The sequence below is a fragment of the Hydra vulgaris genome, chromosome 02, assembly GCF_038396675.1.
Source record: "Hydra vulgaris chromosome 02, alternate assembly HydraT2T_AEP".
In the NCBI taxonomy this organism is placed as follows: Eukaryota; Metazoa; Cnidaria; class Hydrozoa; order Anthoathecata; family Hydridae; genus Hydra; species Hydra vulgaris.
The window spans coordinates 57,831,304-57,857,165 of record NC_088921.1 but is presented as its reverse complement, the minus strand read 5'-3'; the positions used below and the strand labels follow the sequence as shown (position 1 = coordinate 57,857,165).

Genomic DNA, 25,862 nt, shown 5'->3' with positions numbered 1-25,862 from the left:
CTGATGTTTTAAATTAGTTTATATATATATACTCTCGTTCAAGATGTCAACATTTAAATCATATATATATATATGTATATATATATATATATATGTATATGTATAAATTAAAAGAAACACTCATCTTATATTTGCTTCAAAATGCTGTTTCTTTTTCTGTAAGTTCGTCCGAAAGATGATGATAAACCTACAGAAGTTCTTCTGTAGGTTCATCGTCATCTTCCTGAAGAACTTACCGAGAGAGAAAAACATAAGAGATAAATAAATGAAATTTCTTTTTTATAAAAACAATCAATAGCTTATATTCAAGATGTTATTAATAAAACTATAAGTATTTGAGTGTATACTTAAGTATATACACACTCATATACTTATAATTTTATTAATAACATCTTGTATATCAGCTATTGCTTCTTTTTATGAAATTAAAGTTTTATTTATATATAAACAGTATTTTTAAATTTTTTAGATTTTACGAACGTTAACGATTTCCAAGATATATTGGAACAATAGATGGAACATATCCTATAACAAGTTCTGAGTGAAAATGCAAAGTTGTATTAAAACAAAAGGATATTTTTCTTTGAACTACCACGTAATTAAGGGTCAAAAGAAATTTTTTTTGCTTGTATTCAATGGACTGGATGTTTCAAGGATCACAAGTTTTTACCAATTCAGCCATTAAACAAGTTTTAGAAGCTCATCAGCATAGCCATGCTGTAGGGGACAATGCCCCATATTGGCAGCACAGGTGTGACAGTGGAATGTTGTTTTGGAATTTGTTAGCAATATCCCTTTAAAAATAAAACCAAAAAATTTTATAAACATTATTGTATCTTTATAACATTACCTTTCTACAAAATAATCTTTGGGTACACGATGAACTGTAAAATTATAATGAGAAAATGGTTTCACAGCATCTGCGAGAGGTTTTGAAGGAGAAAATAAAATAGTGACTCGATTCTTTTTATAAATATTTAACTTATCAAAGAATAAAAACATAGATATTCATAAACTATGAACAAAGAATGTTTAACTAAAGAATGTTTAATGAATTAACTAAGTTTGTTTTGTATCAATAGTTGTATCCTAAAAATGTACTTAAAGTTTTTAAGTTTTTTTAAAGCTTAAATAGTTTAAATTCTAAAATTGTATTATCCCAATATAGTTTTAAAATAGGATTAAATAATTTTATGGCAACATTTGTAAAGCGTTGTCTCTTGTTAGGATATTAGAGTTTATTTATAAAATTATATTATTAACTTGATAAATGCAAAAAACTTTTACTCTAATTCATATATCGAATCAAATGGCCACACTCTTCCTCTTACTTGGCCACACTCTTCCTCTCACTTGGCCACACTCTTCCTCTCACTTGGCCACACTCTTCCTCTCACTTGGCCACACTCTTCCTCTCACTTGGCCACACTCTTCCTCTCACTTGGTCACACTCTTCCTCTCACTTGGCCACACTCTTTCTCTCACTTGGCCACACTCTTCCTCTCACTTCAATGATACGAGTCAGCTTAAACTGACTATTTGGCATAAGTATAAATATATAATTGTTTAGAATTCGCTTTGTGGTTGGAGGTTGGCTGGATCCGCCCTTGATCTATACAGATTTTAATCCTATCGTTCTACTGCTGACTTGTTAACCGTTATAACAAAAATGTTCTGTCGTACATTAGTTGAAATCTAACTCTTGTTAGCGATTTTCTTCTACAGATTTCGTTCTCTATGTACATCATAATTGTCCTGGTATTGAAAACTGTTGTCATAATTTTTAATTACTTTTCCGCTAACTCCCAACGTAATTAGTGTTTGCTTGCAGCCTTGTTGGAGTTAATTTTTTTTTTAATAAAAATTTCAACAAGAAAAATTGATAATAAAAACCTTGTGTTCGTCATATATGCTTTGCTGATAACCGCATAGCATAAATACCATTTAAATGTTAAGCTGCTGTTACATCATCGTTAGAGTCTTAGACTAAACAGAAGGTAACACAAACATGTTCATTTAAATCCCGTGATTTTTTTATTAAATTACCAAATTTTATTAAAAATAAAATACAAAAGTAAAAATTGTTTTTTTCATAAGTTAGTATTTTAAAGTATAAAACTCAGAAGTATTATTTAAAAATATATAGTTAAATTGCTTTATTTAAAAGGTTTTATCTAAAAAGTTTTGCCTTTTTAAATACTCTGCCGCAATTGGTTGCAAAGTTTTTTTTTCCAATTCCGCCTTCAAATCAATTTCTTTTAAGTTTTTCAATTTTGATTTTATCAAGTGCGATCGTGAAATTTTTAAGTTTCGTTTACCCATTTGCTCAAGTTTTTTTTTGAAGTCTAACTTGACAAAGTCAGACTTCAAAGTTCAAGTCGAACTACACTCAAGTTCGCTTCTTGCATTCCACCCTTTATTTTATTTACACTTTTGCCGATAAAAAAAAAATTTACAGTCGTAACTTATAAAAAAATAATTACATGACCGGGGCTAGAAGAAGACAAATTTAGTCTTATCATTAAGCCCCAAAAAATGCGTCATTACTAGACAAAATATAGTTTGACAATAAAATATAGTTTCAAAGTATATATCTCTGATATATATTATAAAAGAAAATTTAAATATATCGCATATCGTTTAAAATTTATAGTTTTTCAAAAAATAAGATATAACAATTGCTTTGTAAAATAAAAGAAACAAAATTTATTAAAATATTAAATGACAAAAATAACATTTAAGAAATGGTTTGAAAAATAAGAAGATATGATTTTATATAAAAACATTTTATTGATAGAGACCTTTATAGTTTAACTTATTTAATTATATTTATAATACTTTTTATTGCCAATTAAGTAAAAGAAAATAAACAGTATAAAATAAAAGTAAAAGATTAATAAATAACGCAAAAATAAAAAATAAATTTCTCTAAAAGAAGATTATCATTTAAAATGATAAAAATATATGTACAATTATTGATTAATTATGTATTAATAATCTAAAGTAATTAATTAATTAACTATTAATTATTGATTTCTAATATAAAGAAGTTTTATTAGAAAAAATTTAATTCATTTTCAGTTAACAAAAGTAATTGCTTAAGTTTTGTTTTGAATTGGTTTAGAGAATAATTAGATTTCATTTCATTATTTAATATTATGTTCCACAACTTTGGTCCTCGGTTTACAATAGAGAATTTAGTAGCGGAATAATAAATTTTGGATTGAATGTAGTTGTATTTTGAAAATCTAGTAGGGTATATGTGATTTATTTTTTAAAAAAATTGAATAAAATAAGATTGGTAATATATTTTTATCAAGTTTGAACATGAAAATAAGAACTTGATAGAGGTTTAGTTTATATACATTTAGGATATTGAGTTCATTAAATAGTGTTTGTGTGTGTGAGAAGCGATCTACGTTTGAAATTATCCTTATAGCCTGTTTTTGATTGCTAAGCAATTTTTTTATTTTCGTCGCGTTAGTGCTACACCAAGCAATGTTCGCATAACTTAAGTAGCAGTGAATAAAAGAAAAGTAAATGTTTTTTAAACAAGATCGATGTAATAATTGCTTTGCTTTGTACATTATACCTAACTTTTTTGATATTTTATCTTCAACTACTCCGATATGTTCCCTCCAGGTTACATTTTCGTCTAGAAACACGCCTTAAAACTTTATTGATTGCTCTCTCTTTATTAATTGATTGTCAATAAAAAGGTCCGGAAGTTCAAAGGGAATATCTGATTTTTTATGTAGGCGATGGAATAAAGTGTATTTTGTTTTAGTAATATTTAAAGATAACTTGTTTGATTTAAACCATTGGGTTAGTTTGTCTAGTTCTTTGTTTAATGTTTGGAATAATATATTGATATCTTTATTGGAATAAAACAAGCTGGTATCATCTGCAAATAAAATTGTATTTAAAATGTTAGAAAATTTAGAAGTGGCCCTAAAATTGATCCTTGAGGAACACCACATGTAATTGTCTCATAATTAGTTTTTCCTTCATCATAAACTATATACTGCTTCCTATTAGTCAAATAACTCTCGAACCAGGACAAGTTAGTATTTTTTATACCATAACTTTTGAGTTTCGATAGAAGGATTTGATGATTGACTGTATCGAAAGCTTTACTTAAATCGATAAAAAGACCAAGGGTATACTTGCCTTCATCAAACGATTTAAATATGTCCTGAACAAGGTGAATGATTGCATGATCGGTGGAATGGCCAGATTTGAATCCAAATTGTTTATGGTAAAGAATGTTATTTACATTTAAAAAAGAATAAAGTCTATTATACATAACTCGCTCTAATATTTTAGAAAAACAATTAAGAATTAAGATTGGACGATAATTTGCAACTTCAGAAGGATCGCCTGATTTTAAAATTGGAATGATTTTAGCAATTTTTAGGTTTTCTGGAAAAACACCATGTTTTAAAGATAAATTAAATTAATGTTAAAACATATTTCAAGTTTTACAGTTTTTCTTTAAAATTGAATTACTGCTCCATTTTCTTTAATTTTTGATTTGTAGCATTTGTTTGCCATTTTATAAAGCCTTTTGTTTATTAAATAGTTTTGAAAGTTACATCGAATAATACGCCTTTGCGGCCGAAGTGTTTATGTTGCAGCATTCTCGTGAAATGTCGTAGTTCAAATCCTAGCTCTTACACCTTTTTTTTTTTTAAATCTTTTTTTTAATTTTTTGAAATAAAACATTTTTAAAGTTCAATAGATATTTATACTTTTATAAAACTTTACTTTTATTTAAAAATTGCATTGCTGCAATATCTCCTTAATTTTGATTTAAAGTATTTAGTTGCCGTTTTATAAAGTTATTGACTGCATTCCATCTTTTGTATTTTAAACAGTGTTAAAAATTGGCAGTTTAGTGTGTCTTAGTGGCCGAAAAACTTAAAACTGCAATAAACATCAAAACAGTGCTAGAAATCTCCCAATAAAGATACTTTAGTATTTAATTGAAAATGAAAAGTGTTTAGACACAGCAGTTTTATCCAAATATTGAAAAGAATGTGCCATGTGGAAAAGGGAAAAAAACAAACCAGGGTACCTGAAATGGCAAACAAATCATATCTGCAAAGCAAACCACAAAAAATCATCAGTTTTTATGGAGGCTGTTAGTGCAATTTTAATTTTTTCAGGATCCATAAATAATTATGGTTTGCGTTACACTTCATATATAGCCTTCAAAACCATATGGCAAAGAAATAACAATTAAAATATAGAATATGTTGGCCACGTTCAGAAGCGATTAGGTACACGATGCCGCAGTTTGCTTCAAAGTATGAAGGAAAAAATACAAAGTGATAGAAAATTAAATGGAGCAGGAGGATTGACAGATAAAGTTATAAATAAACTTCAAAATTATTATATAATGGCAATTAGGCAGAATAAACAATTATACCCAATGAAGAAATTTGTTTGGGCTGTGTTATTTCATAATAGTAATATAAAGTAATCACATCGAACGCCATCAATTCTGCCCTCAATCAAAAAACAGTTGGTGCTTGTAGCAAACAGATAATCAAAACAAATACAATCCCACATTGAATATACCATTGTTCTTCTTGCTTATATACAGCTGTTCTTCTCCCAGCTTTTCATGATCTTTCAAGCGACGACTTACTTTCCAAATGTTTACACAGACATACCCAAAACAACAATGAATTTTTAAATTCTATAATATGGAATAATAAGGAAAAAATGCTCCAAAAATATTTTTGTTAAACACAAATATTTTAGAGATTGCAGTTTAATCTACAATATTACAGTTCAATGAAGGCGCTATTGGTATTTGCAAAGTTTTTGAACGTTCAAAAATTCCTGTTGGACAATTTATGAATAAAGGATTTATTAAATAAAAACAATGAACGAATCAGAAATATGAGGAAAGAATCATTAAAAAAAGAAATGCAACAAAGAAAAATCCTTAAAAAAAATTAAAGATGGTTATTTATACATTAAAAATGATTTAGAAAAACAACTAGCTTACTCTATTGGTAGTTGATAGTTGACTATGAAAGTTTATTGTTTTTAAAACATGTTTTTTTGCCATTTAAAAATTTTCAATATACGCAGTTACGCAGAATTAAATATCTCAAGATCTAAAGGTGCAATTACAATGAAATTTCCAGGATATATTCATTATATTCATTTGCAGGAGTTGTATTAGAATTCCAATATAAAACAGTTCATGAAATAATGCCTGATATGTCCCCCACCTGACACCCGCAGCTGGTTTAATATGGTAAAATTGCCTTTACTCCTAAACTATATGAATACAGTAGACCCTTAAACGCTTCTTTATCGTAATTTCCATTTAAAACCTTTCATTCTAAACCTGGAAAACACATTAAAAGTTAATCGAAAGCACACAAAACTTTTGTGTCTTCCAAGTGAAACATAAATTAAAACACTGTAAGCTCAGATTACATAATTTGTAAAAAGCAAAGATATAAAATTACAAATACATCTATTTTTGATATGTGTATTTTATTTATTAATATGTTAATTTTTAATTTACTTTTCCCAAGTAATAAAAAAATATTTTTAATGCATTTAAATAAGAAATAATCTACATGCAGTTAGGTTTTTCCAAGTTTTGTGTTTTAAGACCTAAATGGTGTGTTTTGCCAAACTCATCTGGAACCCATTCTGAGTGCGTTTGTATCTACTACCAAAACATAAAGTTAATTCTCCTACCCATTAAAATTGATTACCATGAACTATATATATTTATTGTTTGTAGTATGCAAAATAAAAAATCCATATTACATCGATTTACTCAATGTCCAAAAAATACAATTAAATTAGAAGAAAAACTATTTGAACTAACTAACATGGCAGTTTGAAGGAGAAGATTCTATCGAATTTAACCGATGGCTTACTACTGATAGATCAGATTTATTATAAAGCTTGTAAGCATACCAGATTATGTAGATATGGTGATGGAAAAACTAGTCAAGCTAACAGCCCATTCATATATTTCTAAATGCCAATCTAAATATTTAAAAAATCTTAAATAAGAACTACCATCAAATAGCGCAATAATTCTTGAAGATTTTGCAGAAAATTATAGTTTTGTTGTGCAGGATAAAGTACAAGGTTTTCATTGGAATAATCTTCAGTGTATATTTCATCCAGTAGTTGTGTACTATAAAGAAGGTCAAGTGTTGCATTCCGCTTCATATTGCATTTTATCAGATGATAACAATCATGATGTAGCAATGGTTTACGAGATACAAAAATAAATCCTCAATAATCTAAAGCAAAGGATACCCGGCATTGTAAACGTGATCTACTTTTCTGATTTTTCTGATTTTTTGATTTTTTATCGCAATATAAAAACTGCAAAAATATTTTCAACCATGTCAGCATAATCAGACTTCGGAATAGATGCAAAATGAGTTTTCTTTGCAACCAGCTATGGAAAGCAAATTTGTGATGATATAGGAGGAACAGTTAATATTATTTATATTATTTATTTAGTGGTTTACATTGTATTAAGTTTAGAACATTTAACATTTTAGATGTCAAAGATAATGAAATGAACACAAAATAAAAAATAGATTTATTTAAAACAAATAAAAAATAAGATGCTCTAAGAGGAAATTATAAAAACATTTTAACAAAAAAATCATTGTAAATATAAGAGATAATAACTATTATTCAATCATAGCCAATTATTTAAGGCTTAAATAGCAACTTTAAACATCTTTCTCCAGAAGCCGAAAAAAAAATCACTATTCTAACACTCTACTTCTTGAATAAGTTTTTAATCTCTAAGTATTGTATCTAAAATCAAATCTTTAAAAAAATTCAAAAATGTTGGGGAAAACAGTCATTGTCATGACTTTTGTTTTAGAAACAATAGATGGGGGTTTTGATTGAATTTTCTAAAGAGGTTTCCATAATCCAACTCTGCATGAATAAAGGTTGGATGCAAAGATAGGAATGATAGATATCCAGAAATTCCTGAAAGTAGATTTTCCAATCTTAGTCAGTTTTCAGGTAACTTAACATGGCGGTTAGAACTGCAAACGTCCCATATAAACCAAGATGCTTGAAATCTTATATAATTAATAAGATTATTGATAAGATGGTCCAGTAGAGGTAAAGTGATAGAAAGCTTACAATAATCAGAAGATGAGTGATTATTATGATTGATTTGCTTTCCACATTTTCTAGTTTTTTGTTTTCTTTTACATTTAAAGTCATAGCTAATTCAATAGCAATATTAAACCAGTTGTAGTGATATTAATCAATGCCAAATTTAATTTCTTGAAACGTGTTTTTTTAATTTTCAATTTCAAGATTCTGAAATTTGAGATATGTCGTATTGTTAATCTTGGAGTCTAATTATAATCTAAAAAATTCAATCCATCAAATTTTTGTTAAAACTAAAGTTACATTGAAAGAAAATTCAAACATCAACTATGAAGAGTCTTTTGCTAAAAATAATTGCCTAGACTTTTCCGTTTTTGAACCCAACAAGTACAACAGACATTAATTAACTTTGATTTACCAACAGAAAGATAATTATTTAAACATGCCTGTAATTTTCGACTTAAGAGATATTTAAATAAGTAAAGACAGTCAAAAAACCATAAGAAATCTTTACGAGTATTTTAGTTATTGTCTATATACCTTTTAACGATAGACTAGTGTTTAAGATTGGCACTATCAGATGCTTTATCAGCTAAAATTGAAAAGTATTTGCTTTTATTGATTTCAGAAAAAAAAATCTCCTCAAAAGCCGTACTACAACACTCTATAAGTTGATTTTGTATGGTTTAAGAAATATGTAACATTTTTAGGGGCTGATATTAAATGATCTTATGAGATAGTGTCACCTGCATAAATAAGTGTCAGTAGTGTCACCTGCATAAATTAGTGTCAGTAGTGTCATCTGCATAAATTTCAAAATTAAGTAGTTCAAAAAGATTTCCTTCAACTTTTTTTGAGGACTTATATTATAAGAGAGTCTCCTATATTGTATTATAATTGATTCTAATGTCAATAGAATCAACTTATAAGGTCCTTTTTAATTAAAGCTTCAATTTGAAGATTTAAAATTTTTTTTGAAGAATTAAAAATGTAATACTTTAATTATTTACATTTATAGCAAAAAACAATTTAAGTTGTTTATATAGCTCTGTGGCAAAACTATTATTAATAGTATTAACCTGTTTAATAAAATAAGAATGTTTAATTAAATGTTATAAGAATTTTTTAACAATGAGCACACAAATAGTTGTATATAAGTAAACATATTTACAGTTATAAAACGCATGTTATCTTTTTGTAGCAAATATAGTTTGTGAAAACATAGTTAAAAAATATAACTTAAAGCTACAAAACCTTGATCCATTTTAAAATATGGTATAAAAACATTTATATCAGGGCATGTTCAAGTGAAAAGTTTAACGATGAAATTAAACTGGTGAGATATTTAAACCATTTGAATTCATAACATTTTATGTTATGAATGCGAGAAGTATCAATAGCATTTGGAAGAGTGTATTTTCAAAACATATCCGCCATAATTACCAACTTACTAAGAGAAAAATAAAGGGCTTATTTGAAAATAGCTAGGCATAAAAAGACTGAGAAATAAGTACAGCCACAATAAGTACAAGGCAATAAGTAATCTAGCTACGGGCTACGATTGCTTTTAGCCAACGAGTGTTGACGGCATACGACTTTTCAATAAAAACTTATTACTTTAAAAAAACAATAATTTAATCAGCCTATGCTGTAAAGTCAGGTCGTTTATGGCTTTGCCACAAACTGATCTGCAATGACCGATATCATTTTTTGTTCCGTTTTTTTTTTAGTTTTAAGTAATCGCTTTTACACAGCAAATAAAAATAAACTTATCTTAATTACTTATATTTTTTTTACTTTAAAAATATGTTGAAATATTATGCTATTTTTTATTTCGTTGATTATTTAAAGGTGTAGCCTTTGCCACAACGGCTATACCCTAGATCCGCACCTGATATATATAAATGAGAAAACTAGTCTTATCAAAGTTTCTCATAGCTCCGACATAAATTTAAAAAATAGGAAAAAAAGAGATTAAAAGGTTATTTATGAGAAAATTATAGTAGTTTACATATATAGAAGTTTTTCATCTCAACCAACTGTTATCCGATTCATAATCTTTATACTCTCATTGAGCTGTATGTTTCATTCATTCTTCTCAGTTTTATTTCATGAGAAGGATTACTTTCCGAGACACTAAACCTCTTGATAGTGTTATTAATGTTCTTGTGAACAGCTTCTAAAGTTCTAATATCAGATCGAGAGACATCTGATGGCGGTCCAAACAACCCTCAGTCACTACAAATAAAATGATACATCTTATTAATATCTTTAAGTATGTTAATAATAGTTAAATTATTAATATTTACTTGCTTTAAATTTTCTTAGTGTGTTAATAAACTCGTAGTACTTCAGCGACGCTACAGTTATCATCTCATCTAATGACCGTATAATTTTTTGACAATTAGATCCATCTAGTCCTCCACCATTGTAGCCATGCTGAGTAACAGTTTTTTTTTCTAAGAACTTAGTTAAGGTCTTATTCAAAAATAGTACTCTTGACACCTGTGTGATAATATGCTCATAGAGGTGCAGCTCTGGGGGAGGTATAACGTCTAATACCAGGCTGTCCAGGCTCTCATCAAAAAGACATGTGTTAACGAGATTAAAAAAGTTCTGCATCAACTTTTGTGGTTTCCCTGCATCAACAAAACGTTGATACTGGTTGGATAAATTACCAAAAGTTATAAATTCTCCTAATTTGTGCTTCGCACCAATATATAAGCACATGCATATTTACTACCATGATCAGATAATTCTAACATGGTATTGATAAGTTTAAGATCTGATGCAAGGATGTACTTCCATTCAAGTAGTTTGAGAAGGTTTGGACTAAATTGTAGCTGCAATTTGGACTAAACTTGGACTGATTTAGTGAATGGGACTTTCAATTCAGACAAATCTGCTCATTGGTTTCGAATCCTGATTGACCAGCATTTTTCCTTATTTCAGTCAACACATTCAGGCAAATCATGTATAATAACACATTCAGGCAAATCATGTATTTTTTTGATATTTAATACTGTGTTTAAACTATTCTATTTTGGAGTGATACTCTATCCAAGGTGTACATGTAATGATGTTCTACATGTTGATAGTTTAACCTTACCCTGTCATTCATCCCCATTAATTGTTTTTAGAATTTTTGATGCTACCTGTTCAGAAAATTTAAAATCTTTTGACATAATAATTTTTTCTCAGTTTTTAGTTGTTGATTTTCTATTGCAGGGGTGTCTAATTCCTCTTTCTATATATTGAAAATAATCTCCACACATTGAGGCATTAGTATAAGACCTTGAATTTAGACTTTTTTTTGCTAGGGTAAGATTGGGTCAATGTACTCCCTTAAGTTCATCTCTATGTTACTTCTAGTGTTCCTTGCCAGACTACAGATTGGACATTGACATAATTTAGACACAATTAATTTGGTACATAACTAGTAAAAAAAAAACAAACATGAAATTTCAATTTAGGAGCGGGTACAATTTTAATTTTTGGGTACGGTTATTTGAGTATGTCTTTCTGATATTTCTGCCAAAAAAAACACAGGTTAAATTTCTTCCCTTCTCTTTATCAGAAATTGCTTTGTTTCCCTGCGTGAGCTAGAAGTCCTAATTTTGAAATGTACCTTAAAAACGTGTTTACATTGGGGTGAATTGGGACAGAAAAAAGAAATATTTATGCCTCGCTTCTTCTCGTCACCATTTGATTATTTAAATTGGTCAAAGCTCTTAAACCTTTTTATGTCGATTAAGTGATTTTATGATTTTATCAGTTTCTATTTAATAATTTTGTTAAAATGTTGTTTTAAATTTATTTGTCCCACTTCTATTCACACTTGTCCCACTTTACCCCAATGGCACGGTTATTCTAAAAGCAAAAATTTATATGCTTAGTTATAATTGGCTGGAACCCTAATGGGATTGAATCGGTGCCTAAAAAGAAGGTTTATTTGTAAAAACTTGTTTGGTTCAGTTTGTACATCAAATAAAAAAGATATTGCAATTATCATAAGAGAAAAATGTACATGTCCCACTTCTCCCTACTCTCCCCTAATCTATTAAGATTTTATGACCTGCTAGTCATTTATTACCCTCTGCAGTAATGCAAGGTTGTATTATAACATAACTGCAAGGTAAACTGAGTTAAAACTTGTAATGGAACATTTTGTAAATCTGTCTTGACTGTTAACTTTACTCTGTGTGACGCAATTTAGAGGTTCCTTCTAGAAATGATAGAATTTTTATTTATATTTTTTGTTATCATAACATTTTTGTTATCATAAAAATGAGTATTACCATTTTCTATACTTGATTTACCGTCAATAATTAAATAAATTTAATTCAATGTTATATTAAAAACTAAAGATCTTTTTTTGTATTATCAATACAAAAAAAGATCTTTAGGTATTAAGGTATTAGATATTAGGCCTATCTTTCCTTTAAAAAGCAAGTTTTTCAATGTAAACAGCAAACCAATATAATCATATTGATAAAAAAATAGATGAATACATTAAACAGAAATGAATAATAAATAAATAATGTAATAAGAAAATATATTATATATATATATATATAAATATTATTACTATTTTATTAATGTATTTAACTCAAATATCATGTACATATAAACAGGCACAAGGTCCATTGATAAAATTAAATAAAGAATAAATAAAAATTAAATATGCAGTCATCTAAAACAACCCATCATTCGTACAGTCCTAATATTCTGTTAACCGAACCAACAGTGAAATTTTTTTTGGCACACTTGACAAGCTGTTTCTTTAAATTGATCATTAAGATAGACAAAATAGTATCAAATAATTAGAGCTTTAATTCTAAAAACATTCGAGTAAAGCTGCAATACTTTTCGTATCCAAAAATCATTTTTGCAAGTAAAGTATACAAATATAAATATCATAAATATAAAGTTCGAAATATACGAAGTAAACAATTTCCTACACTCAAACCATTTCCTCTACTCAAAGCAGGAGATTTAGCTTTCTGCCGACTAATACTCGTTTCGCGATATTTTTTGATATTTCTTGATCTAATAAGAAACAGCACAGAAGCCAGAATCTATAAACGATATAAACACATGATTACCTCTAGATGTATTAATAGCTTTCTTTAAATAATTTGTGCATAAAGTTATAGAATAAAGTTGTAGAATGCTTCTGTTTAAAACCATGCTGATAATCATCTAAATTGTCGGGTATACTTATTTTTTGTAACAAAACATTTTCAAATATTTTTGATATAGCTGGGGATAAATAAAACGTCCTAGAATTATTCACACCAGTAAGGTTGGCCAAAAGTTTAAGGCTGGTCAAACCTTTGCTTTACATTTTTTCTGCCGACCTGATGCCGACCTCACACAGATTAAGGTCGGTAAATTATCATCAACCCTATTTTTCCTAACTCCAAGAGCTGATACACACACACAAACATATATGTATATATATATATATATATATATATATATATATATATATACATATATATATATATATATATATATATATATATATATATATATATATATATATATATATATATATATATATATATATATATAGGGTAGGTCAATTTTAGTTACGCATATTGAGTAATATTGCAGTAATTGGAGAAAATTAAAACTAAAAAATTGCAGTAGTTGGAGAAAGTTAAAATATGATTACTCTCAAAATTTGAAAGATTTTGAATGAAGAATCGCTTGCAGATTTAATTTTTAAGATGTAGGATTATGAAAAAAAAAACACCTTAAAAAGCGTTATAAGCGAAAATTAACGTTTTAAATATGTCCATATTTAAATGTTTTTTTGATAACATTTGTATTGCTGGATGATTTATATAATAATTTATAACAGTTAATCTAAATTTAATTTGTTTTAAATTTATTTTTATACACTTTAGCTACTTTTAATGTATCAGGAAATACACCTTCATTTATTGAAATTTTTATAATATGAAACAGAGGTTTGATAATATACTTTTTATTTAAAATTGCTGGATATTCCATCAAAACCTAGCAATTTGTTTATTTTTAAAGATGAGAAAGCCTCCTCAATTTCTTTTAATGTTAATTCATGTCACATAATAAATTATTATTGGCAGAATTTAAATAGGTTTTGAATGAATCAATGAGGTATAATTTTGTTAGCTGAATTTAGACCAACTTTAGTAAAGTAATTGTTAAACTCTTTTGAGATTTGTGTTGGGCAGTGAAAATTATTATCATTAATAGTGATATTGAGAGGAAGTAATGAACTACTTTTATTACGACCCATTAGGTTAATAATAGACTCCGTGTTTTTTTATATCAAATTTACATTCAGTAATTTTTTTACTGTAAAATTTTATTTTTTCCATTTTTAAGTAAGTTTTGATAAAAATATTTATAGTTCTTTTATTTATTTTCGTTTTCAATTTTTTTATTTTTGAGTAATTTGTTATAGAGTTTTTGTTTTTTTCTTGAACATTTTACTAGAGTTTTGTTCATCCAAGGGTTAGTCATAAGGAAACGTTTCATTATATATATTTAGAAATTTGTTGAAAAAGGCATTGTATGCTTTGTTAGTATTTTTACATAAATAGACTTCTTTCCATTTCTCTTCGTATAGCGTTTGCGAGAAGTTATTGTTATTTAACGTTGGTAGATTGCGTTTTTTTGAATTAATTGTTTCTGAACGAGTAGTCAAAATTATATCAAGGTTATTAATTTTAATGTAGATAGGAAAGTGGTCACTTATGTCTGTTTTGAATATTCCTTTTTCAAATGACGTTTTTGAAAAGTGGTTTAAAAGGATGTTGTCAATCGCAGTTGCTTAACTTTTAGTTATCCTAATTGGTTTATTAATAAGTGGGTATATATTATATTTAAAAAGCATACCAAATAACTCTGGGAATGAGATGGAAAGTCGGAATTTCAGGTTTAACATTATTGACAATCATATATTAAATTTACTCAACTGAAAAATGCAGCGTTGTAGGGTGTTCCGTAACTTTTGTAATGCCGATGTCAACAAACTTATACCAATGATGAGCATTAAAATTAATTTCCAGAATTTTCTTCAAATTTACTTTCAAGCTTTCGTTGTTTACGCTATAAACCGAAGCTAATTACCACTTTGAATGTATCATTCGTTTTTCAAAACTTTCTTTAGTTAACTATAAAAAAATACCTTTGCCTTAGAGGCAGTAGGATTTGAAAACCAAAATTTTGTACCTTGTTATCATGATCTTTTAGCATGGCGTAAAGAATATTTACTGGCTTTAGGCAAAATGCATTGTTTTTAATGTTTTTTTTAACAATAAGTTTAATATCATTAAACGGGAGATTATTTATTCTAATAATAGAAGAAAAATAAGGCGCTGGGATTAGTGATATTTTGAAGATTTTCTTTATTTCAAACCACGCTGAAGCGTAAACCTAAAGTCTGTTAGTATTTCTTCTGAAATATATTCATCTAAAGTTGGGTTTTCATTTCATTCAAACAAAACTTGATTTCTATCCTGAATATTTTCAGCACATCTTTTGCCAAGTGGCCCACTGAAGCTTCTTGACCCAGTTGTGTCACTATCAAGTTTTATAAAAAGAGTAAGTTACGGAAGTTCATTTTGATGTAAGGCGCATCCGATTAAAATAGAGAGTTTTTTAAAACAAAACTAATCCGATTAGTTTTACTTTTAAAAACTCTCTAGTATTACCAATAAGCCACTTATTGGTAATACTAGAAGTTCAGTATTGGTAGCTGTATTATCAAGAAGAACAGCTTGTATACTTTCCAAACTGTTATGTTCTTGTAAAACACTGAACGTTTCGGTAGCAAGAACTAAGCATGTAGCAACAGAAACAGGAATCGTCCTATGAGTCAAATAATCTCTACTCGATTTTTCATCTTCATAAGTAAATGTGAGGTGATGTTCAGATTCAATGCATTTTTTTAGTACTTCTCCTGGAGGTGAGTTTCTTATTTTCATTGTTTTAGTTATTTAACCGAACCATCAACCCTAACCATCAACCTTGACTTGACCTAAGACAAATGTTTTTTTTTGTTCTGAGTTTTTCACTAACAACTTTTACTTTTGACTTGACCCTAATTTGCATTTGTCAATCAAAATATTTTTTACACCAATGTCATTTTTCAGGAGATAGTTAATGTCATGTAGCAAAATATTAGCAAAGGCTGTACTTACGTTTGACGAAAGGCTGTACTTACGTTTGACGAAAGGCTGTACTTACGTTTGACGAATACACTTTTTTGAATAGTTCCATTGCAAATCTTGGAACTTTAACCATGTTGTATTTTCCAATAGGATTATTTATTGGTTTCCATTCAGCTTCATCCTAAAAAAAGCTGATAAAATAAAATGCTTTCTGTTTCATCTACTACAAATGTTTTATGTATTAGAAAAATATTTACCTCCGTATTGGATAAACTACTTATTTCTTCAATTAAGTGTACGTAAGGTATGAGGGATTCATCTTCATCAACTAGCTTATGAGATATTTTTTGTCGTTCTTTACCAAGTCTTTGACAGACAATCTATTAATGAGAAAAAGTTGATATTCACCTTTTGAACCGATTTTTTTCCTCTGATCACGAAGATGAGCTCTGTCTTCAAGAGGTACTTTATTACTTCGAGAGCGCAGGCATAAGATATTCTTCAATGCGATTTTCTTTATTACATGAAACTTTTCTATCAGAGGTACTTTATTACTTCGAGAGCGCAGGCATAAGATATTCTTCAATGCAATTTTCTTTATTACATGAAACTTTTCTATCACTACAGGGAAACACATCTAATAAACAGGAACAAGCAGAAATATCAAAAAGTTTGTCCAAGTTTGCATCAAGATTTCTTTTAGCGCTTGCTTTTCCGCGCTTGCTATTATTATCCTTAAGAGAAGATCTTTAACTTACATATTAATAGATTTGTCAGTCGTAAGAGGTAAACTTGTGTTTACTGTAGTCCAAATTGATTTTATATTATTGCTAATTTGCTGAGTCACTAATACGATATCTGCATTTTGATTTATAAGTATAAGGTAATAATAGTACTGAACAGCCTGTCTAAAAGTGTTTGAATATGACATTGATAATTCACATGAACGACATTGACACTGATAATTCAATGACTATTAAGTGGGGACCAAAGTACCAAAAAACCTTAAAACATCAAAACTTACTATTAAAAACCTGGATTGTAAAAAAAATTCCTTTTAAAAAAAATCTGGGGGTTATGGCTCCTCAGGAATTGAGTAGAACCATTAGTTTCTTCGACTGAATTAAGTAAAACCATTAGTTCTGAAAAGTTTTATATTTTAATCTACTTCAGAAGTTGCAATACAAAAACTATGTTATATTAAACAGGTAAAAACATTGCTCTAAGTATAATAATCATAAATATTTACCTTTGATATTAAAAATTTTCTTATAATTGCAATTTTAATTTTGAACCAACTTTTAAATACTTTATATTTAATTTTAAAAACAAAAGGCCGGCGTCTGTTGCAGAAAATGCTTACAAAAAAAGACGTTCGTTATACACATTTAGTATCAAAATTTAGAGAAAGTTATCTTGAAGGTCTTACGCCCAAATAATTAATAATTCTGACTTCAAACTTCAAATTTAGTTTGTATATTCTTTAGTTAAGTACCAAAAGTCTTAAAATTTGAATGCTTTTTGATATAGGTTTTATTTTTGATTTGTTTTCTTAGAAGACTTACCATTTGCCATTTTTATGCAATGTTTTCAAAAAGGACTGTAATTAAAACAGAAGTATTATTATTAACTAAATTTTCTATACATACTACTGCCGCTAATGTTTATCTTGCAGTTCAAAATCGAAAAATATTAAATAACAAATGATTTTTATTACAAGTTTTTATTCTAAGGTGCTATCATTATCAGACTGATACGATTCATCTGATTGGTTGTCATCATCCATTTCTTGATGGTTATCACCATGATTTACATTTACAAAGATCTAGGCAAACTGCATAAGCTTTATTACAAGAACTTCTTCTAGTGAAACAATCGCGGCAATAATAGTGAACATATCAAGTGCCGAATCTGGTGCAGCAAGCAATTGTATCTAAGATATGGTAATTGAACCTTGATCATTAAACCAACCATTCCTAATAGGACTTGGTGGGTTATTCACTGCTACATGTGATCGTTTTCTGATAAAAGCTTCATAATTGGACCTATTAATGTGTAGAACAAGCGAATCTTTATTTCGTTGTAACGCTTCCCCGCTGAATTTACCAGACTTAAATATGTAAGAGCGGAATTAACTGATTCTTCTTGTTCAGACCCGTATAAGTCTCAGACATATGTTTTCAATATATTTACAAGTTCATCAGATGGTGGTACTGAATAACATAAAGTTTTAAAAGCATCTAAGTACTTTGCTTTCTTCCTGTTTGTTTCGTTCTTATTTCTTGAGGTGAATGGATCCATGAGTTGGAGAATTCAGGCCCAATTGGATTGTTTTTTATGGTTGTTTTGGCTGAATCTTTTTTACAATACCATGAGGAAAAGGCAATACAAATGGCAATGACAATGATTCCTTCAATTGATATTAAATCCTTTTATAGATATGTAGATGATAGCCACGCTAGGTTTTCTAACTTAAAGCAAGCGGAACAGTTCTAAACAATCCTTAACAGACAACACCCTTCTTTAAATTATACTATTGAAGTTGAAAACAAAAATAAGATACTTAACTTTTTGGTTATAACTGTTATTAATAATACACAAGGAAAATATGAGTTCAAGAATTACAGGAAAGATGCTATGACCAATATCCAAATCAAAGCTCGTTCTAATCACGATCCCAAAATTTTAAAAGAAATAACCAAAGTATATACACAGAGCATACTCAATATGCATCGAAAACTAATTAAAAATGAGATTTTTTAATTCAATCGTTTACTGAAAATGGGTACGATAAAAAAATGCTTAAAGATATTTCTTATCACGTTCGAAAAAAACTTTTAGCAAATAAAAATGAAATTCTATCAAACTCTAATAACTTTCCTACAATTTCTTTACCATGAATACCAATAATATCCTTCAAACTTAAAAGAATATTCAGAAAAGCTGGTTACAGAGCTGTTTTTAAATCAAATGCTAACCTAAAAACGCTATTAACGTCTAGAAATAAATCAAAATTACCACGCAACAGCCAACCTGGAGCCTTTTTAATTTAGTGCAAATGCTCCAAAGTGTATGTCGGTGAATGAAAACTTCAAATACGTTAAATCAGTCTGCATTAGCTTTGCATAAAGTAAATTGCGATGAGGATATTGAATGGGATAGGGCAGAAAAACTTAAAGTTGAGGATAAAAAATTTGAAAAAAAAGTCCGTGAAGCCTTGGAGATACAAAAACATCAATGTTCTCCGATGTACGGTTGTATGAATTTGGACAATGGACGATATGTTAAAACAAATTTTTGGACTTCATTTTTTTCATACTTAAGTAAAAGAAGCTATTATAAAGGTGACGTCAAAATCTAATATTTTTTGTTGTTATTTAATGGTCACAATTTTTGTAATTTTATTATATGCTGATGATGCCGGTGCCTATAATCCGGCGAAAATTTCAAATAAATTATTTATTATAGAGAGAATTCGTAGTTCCTGAGGTTTTAAATTAGTTTATATATATATATATATATATATATATATATATATATATATATATATATATATATATATATATATATATATATATATATATATATATATATATATATATATATATAAACCCACATCGGTGCCCCCTTCTGCCCGGGGCCCCTGATTTTTCGCTGACTGTGACCGCTGGTATGTTCAATATTATGCAAAGAAAATAGTTGTTAACAAATATGTTTGTAGTTTGCACCACTATCACTCATATAAAACCTACAATAAAAGTATTTCTGTATTAAAATTAATAGTTAATAAATTTTGAAATAATAATAGAAAAACTGTATTTTTTATTAGATGAAAAAATCAAAAAGATATTGTCATTTACATTTTAAAGTTTTTTTTTCTCGATTTACATCTACTAAAGTCTTTGAGTATATTAAAGTTTTTTTGAGCATATTAGGGCCGATAGTGTCAGTAAAATCCTTTTTTGCCTGTTGCTGATCTAAAACTAAATAACTTGTTAATTTTCTGCTCGTAGCATGTGAAAAGATATAAATAAAAATGATTAAATGATATAAAACGAAAATGTAATTTACATAAAAATGAAAAATTATGCAAAATAAAGCTAAAAAACAATAAACTTAAGGTGTAAGCTCCTATAAATAGTTCCTTAATATCAGAATCAATAAAAATGATAAAACAAATGATAAAACAGCTTTAATAATAGTTTCAAGTTGTTAATAAAAAAATATCCTCAAGTGAACATCAATGTTCTCCGATGTACGGTTGTATGAATTTGGACAATGGACGATATGTTAAAACAAATTTTTGGACTTCATTTTTTTCATACTTAAGTAAAAGAAGCTATTATAAAGATGACGTCAAAATTTAATATTTTCTGTTGTTATTTAATGGTCACAATTTTTTATATGAGAAGACCCGTCCTGAATTCTTGTATATAATAATTTGTTATAGTAATAAGTATGCACGGTTAGCCTTAACTACATTTAGGTTTTCTGATTTGTGTCCAAATTAATTTCAATGTTTTCTGAAAGAGTATAGTTTACTGATCACTACGTATATAGTCCACTAAATCAGAAAACTCCTATAAGGTAATTATGGCATTTTAAAGATTTTTTCGAGCTTTTTTTTTCGCGCCTTTTATTTTGCGCCTTTTTTTGCAAGTATTTTGCACCATTTTTTTGACCGCCATGTTTTCATTCAAAATTTTATTGTAAAAGTTACAGACAATTTATTGGAAATGAATAATACAGATGGTATTGTGTTACATTACATAGTTTAAGAGTGAATAATCACATAATCGGAATGTTTTAAATCATCAAAATATTAACAAATATAAAACTAAAAACTATTTCTTCTTGAATTGAATCACTAAAAAATATCAACATTTAGATCAATACGTCCAAGAAAAACATGATGTTTTCCATTACAAGAACTTAATGCCCTTACTAAATTATGTCCATAATTAGAATTGTTTGCAGACACCCTGTACCGGTTTCACGAGGCAATTTTGAGGAGGAAGTGAACACTTTCTCTTGATTGCTCCGAATAAACTCCAAGGCCCATTTTTTTTTGTTTTACAGAATTCAGATACATGATTGAACAGGATATGAAATTTTTGTGTTAAAGTAATACCATGTTCCAGCATCAAATTTTCATATCAGGTTTTCAATTTTTTATTTTCGATATTAGTTTGAAAGGTTTCATCAAGTCCGGATCCAAAGCAAGACTCAACAACTAAATTTAACAACCTTAAGCATTCTCCAAAAGACTTTAGTTTAATTGGCAGATTATCATTAAAGACTTTCCACTTTTAAAGAATTTTTCGAGAAGAATTTTAATTAAATTTTCCACTATGCTGACCGGTCTGAATAATTTGCAACTGTTCGTAAATCTACTTCATATTCATTTCCGAACAAATCCGCTCCATGTTATCCATTACATGGTTGACAGTTCCCTCTATTATATGAAGATCCGGTAAAACAAATCTATCTACAAGGAATTCAGAGGGGTTTCCATGTACTAATACAAGGTTTATACAATTCCTAAAATTTTGTGCACACTTAGGTTTTGAACCAAATTCTTTGAATTTTGTATAGTTATTTTGACAGCTCTCAAAAGTTCTGTATGGAGCATTTGTCCAAGTTTCTCTTCTATCCCACTCACATACATAACAAGGATGAATTGAACTGCTACTTGGAGATATACCTGTCGGAATTTGACTAAGTTTTATGTCGCATACCCCAATGCTCAACTTTTTCAAGGTTTAATTTTTCAAATAATATTTTAATGTTTAAATATCTTACTGGGATTTCTGGAGCTACCAGAAGAGGAAATGAAGTATTTACTGACGAATCTTTAAATTTTTTTTTTAGACTATCTTATATAAAGACCTGCAGGCTGTTACCGGTTTTGTTTTAAGGTAATTTATTTCAACTTTGCCATAATTTTCAAAAACTTCATTAACTATATTATTTTTTTAGAGATTAACTATATTTAAACAAAATTTGATAAAACCACTTCCCCGTCAACAGCAATTTTTAGCAACTGATTCTTACAATCAACACATTTAAGATCCAGGAGTAGTTTAACAAAAAGTGTAACATCATTGCATTACGCTACTGTAATATTTTTATATTCCAAAGCTTTATCTTTGTCTTTAAATTTAAATAAAATATTTTCTTCGGTAAATAATGGGAGAAGATAACTGTCCAAATCAGAGACACAGTCTTTCAGTCCAGGTTCTACAACGTTTCTTTTTTTTTAAACAACTCTGTAATTATTAATTTTTTTATATAGTAAATTTTACTCCAAATATTGCATCATTTTATTGTGCAGAATTAAATTTGTATTAGTATTGTGATTTAACTTATCATATTAGCAAGTTTTATCATTTGATGGTTACTTAAGGAAAGAGAATTCTGTGTATAAAAGAAGATTTTTGTGAGTAAAATTGGTTGCTTTTGGAGTATTCTCAGATCCAATAGATAGTTTCAGCTTACTAACTCCTGTCTTCAATGAAATGGTGTTACCACTTTCACTACATAGCTTTTCTTAAATAACGTAAGAAGCCATTTGTTTCTTGATATCTAAATAAGTTACGAAACTATGGGGACTGAATGAAAAAGGTTTCGACAACTTTACATTGTTAAAAAGATTATAGGTTCAAGAGCTTACAAAGGTTTTTTTAAATTAAAATTATCATCTTTGATTTATTGTTCTTAAGATTTCTTTCACTTATCTTTCTATTAGTAACGCAAATTAATACGGTTTTTCTAATACCTTGATATCCGGATGCAGCTGATATGTTATTTCCGAAAAAAAAAATTACATTTACGAACTTGTTTTCTATAGAACATGGCATACAACCTTTCACAGCCAAATAATCAAAGTTATAAAAAAAGTTTTCTACTTAAGCGTTGTTGCATTGCATTTATGATGTAATCCTTTTTTAACTTTAGTCAGACAAGAACTACACCGCGGACTAATAGCTGCCGTTTTAAAACTGTTTATACCAGATTTTTTCTTGGGTATCCTTTCCTGCGTTCTTGCGATTTTGCATATTTTACAGCTCCAAGTTTTTAGTTTCATAAAATTATATAAAAAATTATAATTTTATATTTCTTTACAACAGGTATACAAATAAAATAACATTTTACCCATTTCGTGTTTTTGCCGGTATAGTCATCTTTGACCAGTCAATATCAAAATTAATTTTCTGCCTGAGATAAACAACATTTGTTCTTTCAACTATACCCCTCCACCTTTAAAAGATAAGCTAGTACCAAGCAAAATGAGATTTGATTCATTTATCAAATCTTATTTATTTGAGTTCAACAAGGTATCTAATTTTTCAGTTATGTAAATGGTTTTACGTTTATGGCATATATACTTTTTATATATATTTATTTAGTTAAAAATCATTAAGTATACTAACCTTGGACACAATCCAGTAGGGTATCGATCATCAGCAATGATATAATCCGAAAAACAGCTCTGAAATTTAGAAATTATATGACTTTGGCTGTTTACTTTCATATGACGTTTGAGACCACAAAAAAGACATACTCTTTCTCAGTTCTTTTGACGATCTAAAATAGTCTGAGGATGTGATTTACCGATTCTTAACATTTTTAAAACAAAATTTGTTCTACGATTGTCTTTTGCAATTTAATTTGTGGCAGAAAAAATGGCGGATTAAAGATGGTCGTAAAAGACAAAAAAAGCGCGAAATAAAGGCGCGAAAAAATCTTATAAATACCATAATTACTTAATAGGAGTTTCCTGATTTGGTAGACTAAATACATAGTGATCAGCGAAATATACTCTTTCAGAAAACGTTGAAATTAATTTGGACACAATTCAGAAAACCTAAATTTAGTTAAGGCTAACCGTGTATGGCGTAGTATGAGTATATATATATATATATATATATATATATATATATATATATATATATATATATATATATATATATATATACGCTATTATGTTTTGAGTTAAAAATATAATAGCAAAAATAAATTAACAAAATAATTTCAAGTAATTTCAAAACAATTTCAATCAAATTTCAAGCCATGCTTTGATGTAAAATATAAAAGCGTATGTACTTTATGGACGACCCCTAATTGTTTTTAGCAAAATACTATATCTTTGAAAAGGTGAGATGAACTATATATATATATATATATATATATATATATATATATATATATATATATATATATATATATATATATATATATATATATATATATATATATATATATATATATATATATATAAAAAGAGGGTGGAAACAGCATTAGAAGAGGTATTAGAGTTGACAGCAAATCAATATTTTAAAGAGGTAAAATTCAAATAATATGTGAGCAATTGATACTATAGAAATGTGACTTTGATAAGAGAATTCCATGATCAACAGTATCAAATACCTTCAAATAAAATACCTCCAACAATCAAATGCCTTCTGCAATCAATAAACTCTTTATGGACAAATATTTCATTGTCCAAACTTTACGTATAGGTTGTCAGATTTTTAAAAATTCGGTATTTTTGACATTTTGAAAAATTTGGATATATTACTTGTCGTATAAATGTAAGTTGAATTTAGTTCGTTACATAAGCTTTAAATTCAATGCAGCGTTAAAACAATAATCATTAGAAAAAAATGATTAGACGAATTAGTTTTTACACTTTGTCCTTTTTTAAAATTGTGTCTGTTTTAATCGATATCTATTTCATAGCAGTTTCCATTATAATGAAACATTCATTTAAAATGATTAAATAAAAAGACACTAAAAATACTAAAAATACTAACTTTAATTATCTCTGTTGAAACTTTCGCTCTGTTCAATTCTCAAAACTAAATCATTACTTCAATTGAAAATTTTTAAAACAAATTTTGACGTGTTTTAAACGTCGATAAAACGTATATAATATACGTGTATAATATGTTGTAACGTATATAAGACGTTTATAAACGTTTAGAATACGTTTTAAGACGTACTAATAAATTTGTTATAAGTTTTATATTGATATTTTTTTACCAATGAAAAGGCAGGAGGATAAATAATTATGAATAAAATGACATTATACTGCATTGTTAAAATTATTTTAAGGCCATACCGAATTTAAATTCAAGAATATTGTCTTGGCACCATATTATTATTTATAATTGGATCAATCAAGTTTTAGCAGCCTCTGGTAGACTAGAATAATAAAACAGTTATTAGTTATAAAAATAAGGACCTTTGAAATAAGAAGTGAAACTTGCATAGTTACGGTGTAATAAACGACGAACCATAGTTACTATGTTTAAAGGTTTACACGCGTAAAAATGTTATCACGTGGGACATATTTACAATCATTTGAGTTATGAAGAAAAATTTAAATAATGCACTATAGTCATATATGATTTCTTATAAAATATTGTAAGATGAAACTTATCTTTAAAGGTATGAAATTTTAATTAAAATGTATATATATATAAACAAAAGTTTGTAATTTTTATTTCTAATTGTTATTCATTATGTTCTTCTTTTGTTTATAATATGAACAAAAGG

At 27.9% G+C, this 25,862-nt stretch overlaps 1 protein-coding gene across 1 annotated transcript in view; it reads left to right on the top strand.

Moving 5' to 3' along the window:
- Positions 1-25,862, top strand: part of LOC105846746 (U5 small nuclear ribonucleoprotein TSSC4) — a 71,865-nt gene that overhangs the window by 15,063 nt on the left and 30,940 nt on the right. The gene's annotated exons all lie outside the window — the stretch shown is intronic.